The following is an 18163-nucleotide window of genomic DNA, read 5'->3' as shown; positions in this document are numbered from 1 at the left end:
CATATTGACTGAATTTATGACAAATTACCTCCCTTTATTTTTTTATGTAAATGAATATACCTTAGCAGCTTCTAATGAGATTGATTGAAACATTATTTATGTCTTCCATGGTCAGAAATAGTCATGTTAGATAACTCTTGATTGAACGCTTATCGATATGAATACTTTCTAATATATCTATAAGGCTTGTACTCTGTATCTTCTACATGCATATACCAATACATGATTACCTTCCCTGATTTTAATGAAAAAATCGATTTATCTCTGTAAGCATTTGAAATTTCATTTTTGTCATTAGTTGGACTGAGACAATCAGGGTAGATAACTATGGACTGATTTTATGTCAAATTACCTCCCTTTGTTAATCCCCTGCCGTGGCGGAGGGATTATAGGAATGGTCTGCGTCCGTCCGTCCTTCCGTCCGTCCTTCCGTCCTTCCGTCCGTAACAAAATCGTGTCCGGTCCATATCTCCTAAACCCCTCGAAGGATTTTCATGAAACTTGGGTCAAATGATCACCTCATCAAGACAATGTGCAGAACCCATAAGTCAGCCTTGTCGGTTCAAGGTCAAGGTCACAACTTGAGGTCAAAGGTTTGAGCCTGCCATTTTGTGTCCGCTCTATATCTCCTAAACCCCTTGAAGGAATTTTATAAAACTTGGGTCAAATGATCACCTCATCAAGACGATGTGCAGAACCCATGAGTCAGCCATGCTGGCTCAAGGTCAAGGTCACAACTCAAGGTCAAAGGTTTGAGCCTTCCATTTTGTGTCTGCTCTCTATCTCTTAAACCCCTTGAAGGAATTTTATAAAACTTGGGTCAAATGATAACCTCATCAAGACGATGTGCAGAACCCATGAGTCAGTCATGCCGGCTCAAGGTCAAGGTCACAACTTGGGGTCAAAGGTTTGAACCTTCCATTTTGTGTCCGCTCTATATCTCCAAAACCCCGTGAAGGATTTTCATCAAACTTGGGTCAAACTATCACCTCATCAAGGCGATGTGCAGACCTTATGAGTCAGCCATGTTGGCTCAAGGTCAAGGTCACAACTGAAGGTCAAAGGTTTGAGCCTTCCATTTCGTGTCTGCTCTATATCTCCTAAACCCCTTGAAGGAATTTTATAAAACTTGGGTCAAATGATTACCTCATCAGAACGATGTGCAGAAATTATGAGTCAGCCATGCTAGCTCAAGGTCAAGGTCACAACTAAGGGTTGAAGGTTTGAGCCTTCCATTTGGTGTCCACTCTATATCTCCTTAACCCCTTGAAGGATTTTCATCAAACTTGGGTCAAATGATCACCTCATCAACAACTCATGAGTCAGCCATGTCAACTCAAGGTCAAGGTCACAACTGAAGGTCAAAGGTTTCAGCTCTGTATCTCCTAAACCCCTTGAAGGATTTTCATGAAACTTTGGTCAAATGATCACCTCATCAAGACGTTGTGCAGAATACATGAGTCAGCCATGTCAGTTCAAGGTCAAGGTCACAGCTAAAATCAAAGGTTTTACCCTTTAACTATCCATAGCAGTGGCGGGGGATTTAGCTCTCTTTCAGACTGCCTTGTTTCAAATTAAAATGGGTGTATCTCAGTAATCAATGAAGATACTGATTTGAAATTTCATTTATGCCATCAGATGGACTCGGACAATCAGGGTAGATAACTTTTGACTGAATTTATGACAAATTACCTCCCTTTATTTTGTGTAAATGAATATATCTCAGCAGCATCTAATGTGATTGGTTTTACATGTTATTTATGTCTTCCAGGGTAAGGAATAGTCATGCTAGTACAAAAATGCAGCATTTGAGCCTAGCACCCTCAAACTTGGTTTGACCCATAGGTCAAAAGGGACTGTTACAAGAAACTATTTAACCTGATGATATTTAATGTGTATGCCTATGTAATCTATGTCAAAACTTAATCTTATCATTAAGAGCAATGGTACTCAGGTGAGCGATATAGGGCCATCATGGCCCTCTTGTTTTAGTAATAATCAAGTTTTGATAAAACTTGTTGCAGAGATCATGTCTGTAAAGAGGCCACTTACATTAAGATACCACCTTTTATGTTTCTTTTCGTGTTGTAATACAGTAACTGTTCTGTTTTTTTCTTAACCAGGTTAAAGAATTATTTGTTAAAATGAGATAAAAGTCATGGCCCTAAATACTTGATGTAGAATATGTGGTTGAAATTTTTCATAAAAAGATGTCATTACTGTAATAAAATTCTTATATGTAATTTAATGTAATAATCAAGTGGGCTGTCTTATGGATAGCTGTTGATTAGGATTGAAAAAAGGTTATTAGTCCCCTACTGGTTGAAAACCAGTTTCGGGGACTATAGGAATGCACTTGTCCGTCCGTCCGTCCATCTGTGCCTCTAAACTGGGATAACGGGCCATTTTAGTAGCCCAGAGGTGACTAGGGGGCCGTTTATAAGCAAGGGGCCATAGCCCTTTGTTTTTTGCTGTAAATGAGTCGCAGGGCCTCAGGGGAGGTAAAAATTGTGTTTTGAAGAAATGGCCCATTACACAATGTGCCCGAAACTAGTGGGGGGAGACCCTTAAGGGGCCATTTTGGTTGATCAGCAGATTATTGGGGGCCACTGTTGACACTTGTTGGCCCCTTAAAAATAGCTCTTTGGGTGTTGGCCCACTAACTGAAAGTACTGGACTGTCCGTCCTCAATTTCGTGTCCGGTCCATAACTCTGTCATCCTTGAAGGGATTTTAATATAACTGGCACAAATGTTCCCCATGATGAGACGACGTGTCATGCGCAAAACCTGGACCCCTAGCTCTAAGGTCACAATTGGAAGTCAAAAGTCAACAGGACTTTTTTCCTGTCCGGTCCATAACTCTCCCATCCATTAAGGGATTTTAATATTACCTGGAACAAATGTTCCCCATGATGAGATGACATGTCTTGCGCAAAACCCAGACACCTAGCTCAAAGATCAAGGTCACAATTGGAGGTCAAAGGTCAACAGGGCTTTTTTCTTGTCCGGTCCATAACTCTCCCATCCATGAAGGGATTTTAATATTACTTGGCACAAATGTACCTCATAATAAGACAATGTGTCATGTACAACTTTCAGACCCCTAGCTCAAGGGTCAAGGTCACACTTAGTAGTCAAATGTTAACACAGCATGAACAGGGTCTGTTTCGTGTCCAGTCCATAACTCTGACATTCATGAAGGGATTTTAATATCACTTGGCACAGGTGTTCCCCATGATGAGACGACATGACATGTGCAAATCCCGGACCCCTAGCTCAAAGTCAAGGTCACAATTAGGGGTCAAAGGTCCTGTCCCGTCCATAACTCTGCCATCCATGAAGGAATTTAAATATTACTTGGCACAAATGTTCCCCATGATGAGACAACATGTCATGTGCAAAACCGGACCCTTAGCTCAAAGGTCAAGGTCACAGTTTGAGGTCAAAGGTCAATAAGGTTTTTCTCCTGTCCGATCTAGAACTCTGTCATTCATCAAGGGATTACAATATAACTTTGCATAAATGTTCCCTATGATGAGACGACATGTCATGCACAACACCCATACCCTAGCTTAAAGGTCAAGGTCACACTTTAAGATCAAAGGTCAATAGGACTTTTTTCCTGTCCGGTCTATAACTTTGTCATGCAAAACAGGATTTAGATAACAGTTGGCACAAATATTCGCCTAGATGAGACATGTCATGCGCAGAATTCAGGCACAAGGTCTAATGTCAAGGTCACACTTAGAGACAGACACAAGAATGACTTTGTCCGGAACATTTCTTCTTCATGCATGGAGGGATTTTGATGCAACTTGGCACAAATGTTCGCCAACATAAGACAGAGAACCAGGTCCCTAGGTCTAAGGTCAAGGTCATATTTAGAGGTCAAAGGTCAAATTCAAGAATGACTTTGTCCAGAGCATTTCTTCTTCATGCATGGAGGGATTTTGATGTTACTTGGACAAAATGTTCACCACCATGAGGCACCCTTGTTTTTTAGAATTACGTCCCTTTGTTTTTACTATAAATAGATTTTATTGTAACTTTTTTATTACTGGCCATAGAGAAAAATCGAGACCACTTTTCTGTGGTACAACATGCATGTTACATCCAATTTTTAGGTGTATTTTGACCTATCTTTACCTGGTAAAGAGTTTCTTGTGGACTTATATAGATTTTTTTTTAATGAATTATTTCCCTTTGTTGTTACTATAGATAACTTATATGATAACTTTTTTATAATCGGCCAAAACAATTCAATATGAAAACAACTGTGGCTTTTTATGTATGCACATTTTAATCCAAGTGTGTTGTTATAACATATTCTTTATGTTGTACAATATTGTTTATACATCATTGACAGATATCAGTTCATTATGTTATACTGCAGTAGAGAAAATTAGGTGCCTTCCAGTAGGGGACTTTGTATTGCATGGCAGTACTTCATTCACTTGTTTCTTTGTGTTAAATATTTGATACATTTATCATTACAGAATGTCTTCTGCATGACCTGGTATGGTATTCTTGAAGGATTGTAACTTCAACAGAGAGACGGAGATTAATATTTTCAGGCAGGGGGTCGGTATGACGAGTAAATTCCCCAGCTGTATTACCATTCCTGAGCTGGATGCCAGTCGACAGTGGTGCCTGTATAATGAAATAGCGCCTCTTTGCAGCAATAGCAATGTATGCTCAAAACCAGCAGTGCCAAAGCCATTAAAATTGAGAACTTAGTCATTTAAATTGAAGAATTAATGGAAAAAAATGTTTAACATTTTAAGTAATACAGAGAAAGAGCTTGGCTTATTTTGTATTTTCTGAAATTTTAATTAATGTGAAAATGTTTTTGAATTTTTAACGATGTACTATACCCAAATTTCATATATTTGAATATGAACAAGTGCTACATGTACTTTATGTATACATTGAATTAACAAGTTTATGGTGTCAACAGTACTATGCATTGGTTAAATATAGAACACACTGTATGTATGTAAGGCTATACACAGTATAAATGTGAAATTCCTCTAAAACACTGGAAGATTTTCCAGCAAATTTACTGTTTAGTACTGTAGCTCTACATACACAGTTGATTTATACATTAATCAAAGTTAAATATATCTAATGATGATTTTCTACATTTGAAGTAATTACCTAAATATTAAATATTTTAGTGAACATATATTTTATGCAACTATAGAAGTTGAAAAAAAAGCTTCCCTCCAGGAAGATAGAAGTTGAAAAAAAACTTCCCTCCAGGAAGAATATTTTTGAATTGATACTTTTACTTGAAAATTTATGTAAAATGAAGGAAATAGATGTCAAAATGAATTCTTTATTTAAGAAATTTTGTTGCCATGGAAACAGAACTTGAATATTGAGTATGTCTGCTTTCATACCAGAGTAATATGACTTTTAATTATAATTATGTAAACAGTTTAATGTTACATGTATATAATCATCACTAAAACTTTTAAATTTCAGTTGACACCGTCATTGAGCAATGCATCTTACATTTGAAATTGAATGACACATTACAGATATTAGATGTTTATGGAATCGCTTTAGATATTTTTGAGATGAATATAAATCAGAAAAAAAGCATGAATTTTTGTTCTTCTAGAGAACTCACGTATATAATTATATTTTAATTTAGGTTGTTCTTTTTTTTGCATCAAATGTAGGCTGAAATGTCTGTTGAATTGACATTTAAAGCAGTTGTTGTATTTTGTTGCTATGGAAACATGAATTATGACAATTTTTATACGCCCGTTTGAAAAACGGGACGTATTATGGGAACGCCCCTGGCGGGCGGATGGGCAGGCGGGCGGCGTCCACAGACCTTGTCCGGAGCATATCTTCTACATGCATGGAGGGATTTTGATGAAACTTGGCACAGTTGTTCACCATCATGAGACGGAGTGTCATGCGCAAGAACCAGGTCCCTAGGTCTAAGGTCAAGGTCACACTTAGAGGTTAAAGGTCAAATTCAAGAATGACTTTGTCCGGAGCATATCTTCTTCATGCATGGAGGAATTTTGATGAAAGTTGGCACAATTGTTTATCATCATGAGACGGAGTGTTATGCGCAAAAACCAGGTCCCTAGGTCTAAGGTCAAGGTCACACTTAGAGGTCAAAGGATACAAGAATGAAAAATTCAAGAATGACTTTGTCCGGAGCATATCTTCTTCATGCATGGAAGGATTTTGATGTAGCTTGGCACATTTGTTCACCATAATGAGAGGGAGTGTCATGCGCAAGAACCAGGTCCCTAGGTCTAAGGTCAAGGTCACACTTAGAGGTCAAAGGATGCAAGAATGAAAACTTTGTCCGGAGCATATCTTCTTCATGCATTGAGGGATTTTGATACAACTAAGCACAAATGTTCACAAGCATGAGACGGAGTGTCATGCTCAAGAACCAGGTCCCTAGGTCTAAGGTCAAGGTCACACTTAGAGGCCAAAGGTCAGATACAAGAATGACCTTGTCCGGAGCATTTCTTCTTCATGCATGGAGGGATTTTGATGTAACTTGGCACAATTGTACACCATCATGAGACGGAGTGTCATGCACTGGTCTCTTCTTTTGAATTACTTTCCTTTGCTGTTACTATAAATAGCTTATATTGTAACTTTTTCATTACAAGCCGTAGGGAAAAATCGAGACCACTTTTCTGTAGTACAACATGCATGTTACATCCAATTCTGAGGTGTATTTTGAGCTATCTCTACCTGGTTAGGATTTTTATATGGACTTGTAATTTTTTTTTTTTAATTTTTTTTTTTTTTTTCTTCTCTCTCTCTCTTTAAAGATTAACTTCCCTTAGTTGTTACTATAAATAACTGACATTGTAACTTTTTTATAATTGACGCTAGGGAAAAACCAAGACCACTTTTCTGTGGTACAACATTGATGTTACTTTCAAATTTTGGGTGTATTTTAAGGTATCTCTACCTGGTAAGGATTTTTTTTGTGGACTTAGAAAAATAAAAGAATTACAATAATTTCTAAAAAAAAAAAAACATTGTAAACAACTAGAAAATTAAAATTCCATTTGCAAATACAGGTGCTAGTGTAAAGAAATTTACTGTGACGGGCGTATATTGTGACATTCTGGCACTCTTGTTTGAATATGAAATAGCATATTTATACTCAATTTATAGCAAGTAGGCATTATCAACTGTGCTAATCATGTTAAATACTTTTGATATTGATGACAAAATATGAAATTAAAATATATATGATGAAAGTACATGATTTTAGTATTTGTCATTATTATTAAACAAAAAGTGCAAGTTTGCGATTGGGAAGTATTGTAAAAAAATGCTGTAATTTTGTTATTTTTAAACATGCAGGTCTAAAATTTTGAATTTATGTTAAGGACACATCTACAGTTCAGAATATGTGAAAAACTCAGTTTCTATGAAAATGTCATTTGGGACCATTTTGTCATGGCTTGTTACATTTTTTCAGTCCTATATTTCTCACTTCAACATAAATGGATGACTGTTGTTTGAATACATGTTATGGTATATTTAAGTGATGTGCAGATCATCTATGATAGTTACTATGGTTACCAAGTTCCCATTTAAAGATGCTACCCTTCAGTCACTGAGCTTCCTGAAACCAGACCGAAGGGATACTGTCACACCTGAAGAAGGTCAGTATATAATTTAAGCTTTCCAGTTTATTTTAACTAGCAAAATATATTAAACAGTCTGTCAACAGTTTCCAGGAGAGGTATTTCATTAAAAACTGCAGCTACTTTGATAAAGCAGCTACTTTTGATAAGCAGCAACATTTTGTCATTTCCTGGAAGGGGATGCAGTAGGGATGGAACAAACATTATTTTACTTTATTATTCAATTTCTTTAGTTGAAACATAATTGCTAAATATCCTTCTTTCTGTTGCAGTTGCCATCTGTTTGTCTGGTTTGTTAGTGTTTCCCAGGTTGATGAGTATGAAGGTCAACTTACTGAACTGACCAAACCAGATCAACTAGAGACATACTGGGCATCTATCGGGGAAGTGAAGGTCCACACTGGAAAGGAGAGGTGTCTTGAACTGAGTAAAATGGCTTTACTTCTCTTATCACTACCGCACAGCAGTGCTGATCCAGAGCCGTCCTTCAGCATACTGAGGAAGATACAGGCTGACAGCAGGAACAACACAGCTCTGGAAACCATTCAGAACTTGATGTCTGTGAAAATGAACTATCACTCTATATGTTCAACATTCTCTTCATCTCATGAACTTATTAGATAGGAAAAGTCAGTGTGTAATGTATACATTCGTAAGTGAAGACAGCATAAACAATGTGTTACTTCTTGAAATACTAAATTGTGCTTTTAGTATTTTTAGTGTCTATAGTTTATTGGAGAGAACTCTAGTGATTTGTATTCATTGTGATATCTGGATAAGATAGAACGAAAGATAATATAAAATTTTGATTTTGTCTCTAAAATTGTGTTTTTTGCTTGACATTATGAAGTATATGGAGAGCTATCCTACTCACCCCAGCGTCAGCGTCCTTCCGCATCCCTACATTATATTGCACAAGGGCCATAACTCTCACACCAATATTTTTTAATTATCTCCCTTCGAAGGAGTTTCCGGACGATGACTTGAAAATGTTTGGGCCTAGGATAATGAAACTTGATTGGGAGGTTGATCATGATCAGGAGATGACCCCTATTCATGTTGAGGTCAGTAGGTCTAAGGTCAAGGTCACAGTGACCTAGAACAGTTAAATGGTTTCTGGATGATAAATCAAGAACGCTTAAGCCTAGGATCATGAAAAATGACAGGAAGGTTGGTCATGACCAGCAGTTGACCCTTATTGATTCTGAGTTCAATAGGTCAAAGGTCAAGGTCACATTGACCCAGAACAGTAGAACTTTTGTATCCAATGACCAAATAATTTCTGTTCCTTGTGCAATTATTGAATTCATCAAGGGGACATTTCGTATTCTACGAGCTCTTGTTTACTTAGAATTTCAGGTTAATGTTTTGATGCACTTTCACTCTATCTCATTTATTCCTAAATGGATCATATAGTACAAGGCCCATAACTCTGGTACCAATATTTTATGAATTACCCCCCCCCCCCCCCCCCTTTTACATAGATTTTTTACTGAAGTTTACCCCTTTAAAGTTTTGATACACTTTCACTCTATCTCAGTTATTACTAAATGGACTTGATTCAAACTTGAAGTAGTTGTTCCACATTGTCACCCACATCATGTGACACAAGGTGCATAACTCTGGTACCAATTTTTTATGAATTATGTCCCCTTTTACTTAGAATTTAAGGTTAATTTTGATGCATTTTCACTTTATCTCAGTTATTATGAAATGGATATGATTCAAACTTGAAGTAGTTGTTCCGCATTGTCACCCACATCTTATAACACAAGGTGCATAACTCTTGCACCAATATTTATGCCCCACTTCGAAGAAGGAGGGGTATATTGTTTTGCAGATGTCGGTCGGTCGGAATGTACACCAATCTGTTTCCGGATGATAACTCAAGAACACTTGGGTCTAGGATCATAAAAGTTGATAGGGAGGTTGGTCATCACCAGCAGATGAACCCTATTGATTTTGAGGTCAGTAAGTCAAAGTTCAATGTCACAGTGACCCAGAACTGTTAAACGGTTTCTGGATGATAACTCAAGAACAGTTGGGTCTAGGATCAGGAACATTGATGAAAACTCAAGATTGCTTGGGCCTAGGATCGTGAAAGTTAATGAGGAGGTTGGTCATCACCAGCAGATGACCCCTATTGATTTTGAGATGAGTAGGTCAAAGGTCAAGGTCACAGTGACCAGGAACAGTAAAACAGTTTCTGGATGATAACTCAAGAATGGTTTGGTCTAGGATTAGGAAAATTGATGGGGAGGTTGATCATGACCGGCAGATGACCCCTATTGAATTTGAAGTCATTGAGTCAAAGTTCAAGGTCACATTGGTCAGGAACAATTAAACGGTTTCCAGACGATAACTGAAGACTGTTTGGGCCAAGGATCATGGAAGTTGATAGAGAGGTAAATCATGACCAGCAGATGACCCCTATTGATTTTTAGGTCAGTATGTCAGAGGTCAAGGTTACAGTGACCCGGAACAGATAAACCATTTCCAGACAATAACTTTAGAACGCTTGGGCCTAGGATCATGAAACTTGATAGGGAGGTTTGTCATGACCAGAAGATGACCCCTATAGATTTTGAGATCAGTAGGCCAAAGGTCAAGGTCACATTGACCCGGAACAGTTAAACCCTCTCTGGACGATAACTTGAGAGCGCTTGGGCCTAGGATCACCAAACCTAATAGGGAGGTTGATTATGACCAGCAGATGACCCCTATTGACTTTGAGGTCAAAGGTCAAGGTCACATTGAACCAGAACAGTAGAACATTTGTTAACAGTGAGCAAATAATTTCTGTTTCTTGTGCAATTATACTGGATGTATCAAGGTGGGGGGAGGGGGGGGGTGGCATTTCGTGTTGTACGAGCTCTTGTTTATGAATTATGCCCCTGTTTTGCTTAGAATTATACTTATATAGTGTTTTGTTACACTTTATCTTTACCTAGCCTGCCAGTTTAGCTCAGTAGGGAGCACTGTCTGAAATCATTTGTCCTCCACCTCTGATAATTCATGTGGGGAAGTTGGCAGTTACTTGCGGAGAATAGGTTTGTACTGATACAGAATCCAGGAACATAGCCCGCCGTTACATGACTGCAATACTGTTGAAAAACAGCGTTAAACCCAAACCAAACAAAGAAATTATCTTTACCTTTCTTATTACTTAATATTTTTGACACACAAGCTGTTGTGCAATATCTTCATCCACCATTGGAGTCATTAAATACTCGAGTGACAACTCCAGTTTCTTCAGATGTGCCCTGTTTCACTATCCAGCATCATAATAGTCTTCTGTGACATCTCTTGTTTAAAATCACTTTTATTTGTATGTTTGTTACTCAGTGGTTTTCATTACGATATTATATGGTTACAAACAATTTAGTCATCTTGCTTTATAAGCATGGCAGAGGATAGCTCAGGATGAGTTTTGTCCATGCTTTTAGCTATTGTCTGTGTATCTGTATCTGTCTGTAATCTTTTATCTTTAGGGCTGCAAGTTTCAGTTTGCTTTAATGTTCATGATATTTAGCAGCATTGTGTATAACCAGAAAATCTTGTCATCATTTTAACCAGCCATTTTAGACTGGATATGTAAGCATTTTGGCTGTAGAATTTTAATGATTGATTTTAGCAATGAGTGTAGGCTAGTACGTGTTTATATACTTTCATTTTACTTTTTATATGCCCGAAGGGACGTATTATGTTATGACGATGGTATCCGTCTGTCCGTTAGCAATTTCACATCTGCTCTGTAACTTTTGAACCCCTTGAAGGATTTCAAGGAAACTTGACACAAATGTTCACCACACAGAGACGACGTGCAGAGCGCATGTTTTGGATGTCCCTCTTCAAGGTCAAGGTCACACTTAGAAGTCAAATGTCATCTCAGTTTATTTCGTGTCAGCTATGTAACTCTTGAACCCCTTGAAGGATTTCGAAGAAACTTGACACAAATATTCACCACACCAAGACGACATGCAAATAATTTTTTTTTAATTACTTCCCTTTTATGTTACTATAAATAGCTAATTTGAAACTTTTATTGTTGGCCGTAGGGAAAAACCGAGACCACTTTTCTGTGTTACAACATGGGTGGTACCTCCAATTTTTAGGTGTATTTTTACATACCTGTACCTAATAAAGATTTTTTTGGTGGACTTTGAATAATTTTATTGTGGACTTAGATTTTGTTTTTTAGCTCACCTGTCACATAGTGACAAGGTGAGCTTTTGTGATCACCCTTCGTCTGTCGTGTGTGCGTCTGGGCGTCCGTCCGTCCGTCCGTCAACAATTTCTTGTCTGCACGATAGTGGTTTCATTTATGATTTTATTTTAACCAAACTTACACACAACTTGTATCACCATAAGATCTCGGTTCCTTTCCTGAACTGGCCAGATCCCATTATGGGTTCCAGAGTTATGGCCCCTGAAAGGGCCAAAATCAGCTATTTTGACCTTGTCTGCACAATAGCAGCTTTATTTATGATTTGATTTTTACCAAACTGGCACACAACTTGTATCACCATAAGATCTTGGTTCCTTTGTTGAACTGGCCAGATTCCATTATGGGTTCCAGAGTTATGGCCCCTGAAAGGACCAGAATTAGCTATTTTGCCCTTGTCTGCACAATAGCAGCTTCATTTATGATTTGAATTTTATCAAACTTGCTCAAAACTTGTGTTGCCATAAGATCTCAGTTCCTTTGTTGAACTGGCCAGATCCCCTAATGAGTTTCAGAGTTATGGCCCCTGAAAGGGCCAAAATTAGCTATTTTGACCTTGTCTGCACAATAGCAACTTCATTTATGATTTTATTTTAACCAAACTTGCACACAACTTGTATCACCACAAGGTCTTGGTTCCTTTTTTAAACTGGACAGATTCCATCTTGGGTTCCAGAGTTATGGCCCCTTAAATGTCCAAAATTGGCTATTTTGGCTTTTGCAGCCATATAGAGACTTCATTTATGGTTTTATTTGATACAAACTTCCAAAATATCTTCAACAACAATAAATCTTGGATTCCATGACAAATCAGATCCATTCGTAGTTTCCAGAGTTATTTTATATCTGATTACCTCCCCTGATTGTAGTCAAAATGGATTTATATCAGTAAGTACTTACAGGACTTATTTGAAATTTCATTATTGTCATTAGTTGGACCGAGGCAATCAGGGTATATAACTATGGACTGATTTGATGTCAAATTACCTCCCTTTATTTTTGAAATTAAAATTGGTATATCTCCGTAACTAATGAAGATACTGATCTGAAATTTCATTTATGTTAACAGATTTATTTGACAGATCCTTCTTTTGTTATCTTACAATAATTTTCTTTTGAATTACTTCCCTTTTACATTACTATAAATAGCCTATTTTTAGTAACTTCTTTATTATTGGCCATAGGGAAAAACTGAGAACACTTTTCTGTGGTACAACATGGATGGTACCTCCAATTTTTAGGTGTATTTTGACATATCTGTACCTTGTAAGAATTTTGTTTTTCTTTTTGGTTAAATTTCTTTCCTTTGTTGTTCCTGTCCAAGTTCTTTAAATTTTGCTCCCATCCTATGATGTAACCCTTCTGGCATATATTGCCCCGCTTGGCGGAGCTCTTGTTATCAATTGTTGAGACTGCATTAAATTGTATGCAGCGAGCTTTGCAGTATGAGTGCAAGAAAGACATGCAAGAAGATTTACATGTAGTAGTGTTATTGCCCTTGAAATAATATAAGAATCTTTGTTAGGCTTGATTGCAGGACAGAGATATAGCACATTCTGTTCCATGCACATTGATTCACTCTTGCAAGGGGTTTTGTTAAGAATTTCCCAATGTTCTAACTTGTAAATGTTTTGTTTTAGTAAAAGCAGGTTTTATGCTCCCAGTGTTGAAGACCCTGGAGGCATATAGTGTTTGGAGTCTATCCATAAATTACACTTTCTTGTGTACTCAATTGCTCCTGCACTTTCTGTCCAGTTGAAATGGAACTTGGTATATATAATCAGCATGAAGTAAACATGAGCATTTTCTATGTCCAATGATTTTTGGGGAGAAACAGCCCTGCTTCGAAAGACTACAACATTATCAGAACATTCTGTACTTAACTCCTCCTAGTTTCCATCCAGTTGACTATAACTTTTTGTTATGGATTTTATTATTAGCTCACCTGAGCCATAGGCTCAGGGTAGGCTATTGTGATTGCTTGGTGTCAGTCCCTCCCTCCACACTTTCCTTTAAACAACATCTCTTAAACCACCTGGCCAATTTTAATAAAACGTCAGAGGGATGTTCCTTGGATAGTCTTATTTAAAGATTTTTCAAAGAATTGAATTCCATGTAGAACTCTGGTTGCCATGGCAACCAAAAGGAAAAACTTTAAAAATATTCTTGTCCAAAACCATAGGTCATAGGGCTTTTATATTTGGTATGTAGCATCATCCTATGGTCCTTTACTAAGACTGTTCAAATTATTCATCTAGGATCAAATATGGCCCCACCCTAGTGGTCACATGTTTTATATAGACTTGTATAGGGAAAACTTTGAAAATCTTCTTGTCTAAAACCACAAGGCATAGAGCCTCAGTATTTTGCATGTGACATCATCTAATGGTCCTCTATAAAGACTAATTATGCCCCTGAGGTGAAAAGAGGCCTTGCCCCCGGGGTCCCAAGTTTTACATAGACTTATACAGGAAAAACTATAAAAATCTTCTTGTCTGAAAACTGCAAGGCCTAGGCTTTTGATTTTGGTATGTAGTATTGACTAGTGGTCCTTTACCAAGATTGTTCAAATTATGCCTCTGGGGTAAAAAGAGGCCCTGCCCTGGGGTCCCAAGTTTAACATAGACTTGCATAGGAAAAGGCTTTTAAAAATCTTTTTCATTGAAAGTTTAGGTGCTAGGCTTTTGATATTCAGCGTTGCCTCGTGGCTCCCTAACAAGATTGTTCAAATTATGCCCCTGGATTGAAATAAGGCCCTACTGACCTACTTCCTTGTTTTCCAAGATACAACTTTGAAATTTTGATTCCATACCTCATGTTTTTATTTGGATGTAAATGAGATGTGAAACCAAAATTTGTAGTCCTGTTTGGCGCCATATGACCTATACTGTGTTGGTGTGCAATAAAACCCAAGTAAATAAATAAATAAATTGAAATTTGGAAGACAGTTACAGTGTTGCACACCGATCTTAAAACTGCTTTTCAGTGACCTTGAATGTGACCTACTGACCTTCTTTCTTGTTTTTTTTTTAAGATACAGCTTTGAAATTTGGATGGCATGTTTAGTTTTGCATGCCGATCTTTAAACAAACTTTCACTGACCATCAATGTGACCTACTGACCTACTTTATTGTTTTCTAAGCTACAGCAAAAGGATATGGACCACCTGTAATATTTTTTTACAGATTTCAATAGTAATCTTGCATAATCTTTACCTTGACCCACTCCCCTAATTTTCTTATTTTTAAAGCTTTAGCTAAGAAATTTGTTCAAGCAAACAACTCTACTCAGGTGAGTGATATAGAGCCATCATGGCCCTCTTGTTATGTAAAGCATATCAAGGAGCATTTGTCATATCATGTAGACATTTTTCTTGGTATTAAGAAAAACAGAACTGTTGCTTTATCTATAGTTCGGATTAAACACTGTAGTGCTGTTAATTTCTATACATTTCCATAGTAACTGTCTCTGATTAGAATTGTTAAAATTTATCCAGCAGAATATGTTTTTTGTTCTTCAACATAATTTTTGTTATTCATCCATTGTCATTCATTGTTTTTTGTGTGATATGTCATGATAGTTAATAAGAATATTAGAACTTGTTCTGGAGACAATAGGCCGGCTGGTAAACAGTTTGGTAAAGATTAAGGTAGTTCTGCATATTTGGATCAATTTTTTCCACATGGTAGAGTTGAATGAAATCATGATTTTCAAAAATCCAAAATAGACCAAAAAAAGTTCACCCAATAACTTACAGTGGTGTGATGTCATTATTTATCTCCTGAAAAATTAAGTTTTGATGAAACTTATGATAGATGTAAATTTACATATTTATCCTATGGTAACTACGTGTGTTTAGTTAGATTTTTGCCCATAGAATAGTTTCACAAATATTATTTTGAAACTTCATCGTATAATTGTATGACCATAAGTCAAATTCATATACCAAGTCTGAGAAATCTGACTTGCATATTTACATTATTATTGCCCTTTTTAACTTAAAAAAAAATATTGTTTCATATTCCTTTAATATATCTGGAACACACATAATTATATCATTTTGAAACTTAAACTGTTTTAAGGGTCATCATACAAGTTCATTATACCAAGCTCTATAGCTTTGACTTTTACAAAATTACAGTCAAACTTTGTTAATGTGAACTCAGTGGGACCTGCAAAATTTGTTCCAGTGATCGGTTGTTGTTCAAGTCACAGTATAGATTTGGTCTTGTCTGTGTGTCCGTTCGTCCGAAGATCGTGACGCGCCAAGCTCAAAAAGTATTTGATATAAATTGATGAAACCCTGCATGAGTCTTTATCATGATATGAACTTGTGCACCTCCTATCTTTCATCTGGTTCCATCCCCTATATCCAGATTTATGGCCCCTGAAATAGTCAAAAATGCACATTTTCACCTTGTGACGCATTTACTCACAAAGTATTAAATATAAATTTATTAAACCTTGCATGAGTATTTATTATGATATGAATTTGCACACCTCCTATTTTTTGTCTGCCTCCGCCCCCTATTTTCAGAGTTATGGTCTCTGAAATAGTAAAAAAAGCACATTTTTACCTTGTGAAGCGCCTAACTCAAAAAGTGTTACATATAAATTGATTAAACCTTGCATGAGTCTTTATTATGATATGAACTTGCACACCTCCTATTTTTTGTTTGCCTCCGCCCCCTATTTTCAGAGTTATGGCCCCTGAAATAGTCTAAAATGCACCTTTTCACCTTGTGACGTGCCTAGCTCAAAAAGTATATGATATAAATGGATGATAACTTACACGAGTCTTTATCATGATATAAACTTGCATCTTTATCATAATGTGACCTTGCACACTTGGCATTCTTCTTGGGAATCTTAGCGCTTATTACAGAGTTATGGCCCTTGAAATAGCCAAAATAGTGGATTTTTTGTTTGTGATGCTCATAGTTCAAAAAGTATATGGCCTAGAATAATGAATCCTTTTCATAAAATGTTTGTTGAGACTATACCCCATTAAGACTGCAAACATTTGAATTGCAGGAGTGTATTTCCCCTTATTTGTGACAAATGTACCAGTGGGGGGCACTACCTGTGTCCTACAGACACATTCTAGTTGGTTTCGAAAATACACCAGAATTGTTTTTCTCAGAATATCTGTGAAACCAGTGAAGGAGTTATATTGTGACTTTATATCAGCTTTTGAGGATTGTTGGAAAGTTCAAATACATGATACCATGTAAGAACATCATTTCCATTTTTGCACTTACAAATGGTCACAAAATAAACATTTTTACCAAATTTTGCACATAGACTGGAATGAGATTTTATGCTTAACTTTAGGATCATTATACAAATTAAGAATTAAGATTCAATAATTTTGCTTTAAATTGTAACAAAAAAGTTTCAGTGTTTGTTTTTTTCTCCAAATTTTCTCCTTTCAAACTTAGAAAATCTCCAAAAAGTGTTGTTAATGTGTCTGAAACCAACACAGGTATTGGATTATGACTTAACAAGCATTTTCTTTCCAATGACTAATTTTGATAAAATTTCTATCCCTTTTGTGACAAAACTTTTTTTTTAGTTTCCCTTGTATTACTCTTGACTGACAAATAATATATGTTCCGACAAATAGCAGCTGTTGAGGGGTATGAGTCAAATTTAGTGATAGCTCTAGTTATTCTGCCATAAGGAGGGAGCTTTAAGTCGCAACCTGGTCTTTCCAACTGTCACACTTTTTGTCAGGAGGATAACTCAAAAAGTATAGAAGGTCAGTTGTAACAAGTAAACATAATTGTAGGCGGTCTCATTTTTTTAATTATCTCCCTTTTTTGAAAACCTTGTCCAGGGCATAACTTGAATACTATGTAAAGTATTGACTTCATTCATTACATATTGTTAGAGGTCAGTGAGAGGGAGTGCAGTAACAAGGAACTATAACTCGGGTGTTCCCATTTTTAGCCCACCATCATCAGATGGTGGGCTATTCAAATCACTCTGCGTCCGTCGTCCGTCCGTCCTTCCGTTAACAATTTCTTGTTATCGCATCTCCTCAGAAACTACCAAAGGGATTTTGACAAAACTTTGTCAGAATGATGTATTGGTACTCTAGTTGTGTCCCCCTGAAAATCAGACTGGTTCAACAATTTTTGAATGAGTTATGGCCCTTTGTTTATTTCTATGATTTACATAGATTTATAAAGGGAAAGACTTTGAAAATCTTCTTGTCCAAAACCACAAAGCCTAGGGCTTTGATATTTGGTATGAAGCATCATCTAGTGGTCCTCTACCAAGATGATT

At 36.8% G+C, this 18163-nt stretch overlaps 1 long non-coding RNA gene across 3 annotated transcripts in view; it reads left to right on the top strand.

Annotated features, from left to right (window-relative positions):
• LOC123550098 (uncharacterized) overlaps positions 1-9032 on the top strand; it is a 34811-nt gene extending 25779 nt beyond the window's left edge. For all 3 annotated transcript variants that reach the window (XR_008369299.1, XR_008369297.1, XR_008369298.1), the window contains 2 exons: positions 4498-7665; positions 7920-9032. This is a non-coding gene — a long non-coding RNA (uncharacterized LOC123550098). The remainder of the gene's footprint in view (positions 1-4497; positions 7666-7919) is intronic.
• Positions 9033-18163: the final 9131 nt, after the last annotated feature.

This window comes from Mercenaria mercenaria, unplaced genomic scaffold (genome assembly GCF_021730395.1).
Source record: "Mercenaria mercenaria strain notata unplaced genomic scaffold, MADL_Memer_1 contig_3629, whole genome shotgun sequence".
In the NCBI taxonomy this organism is placed as follows: domain Eukaryota; kingdom Metazoa; phylum Mollusca; class Bivalvia; order Venerida; family Veneridae; genus Mercenaria; species Mercenaria mercenaria.
This window is presented reverse-complemented; position numbering and strand designations above follow the sequence as displayed.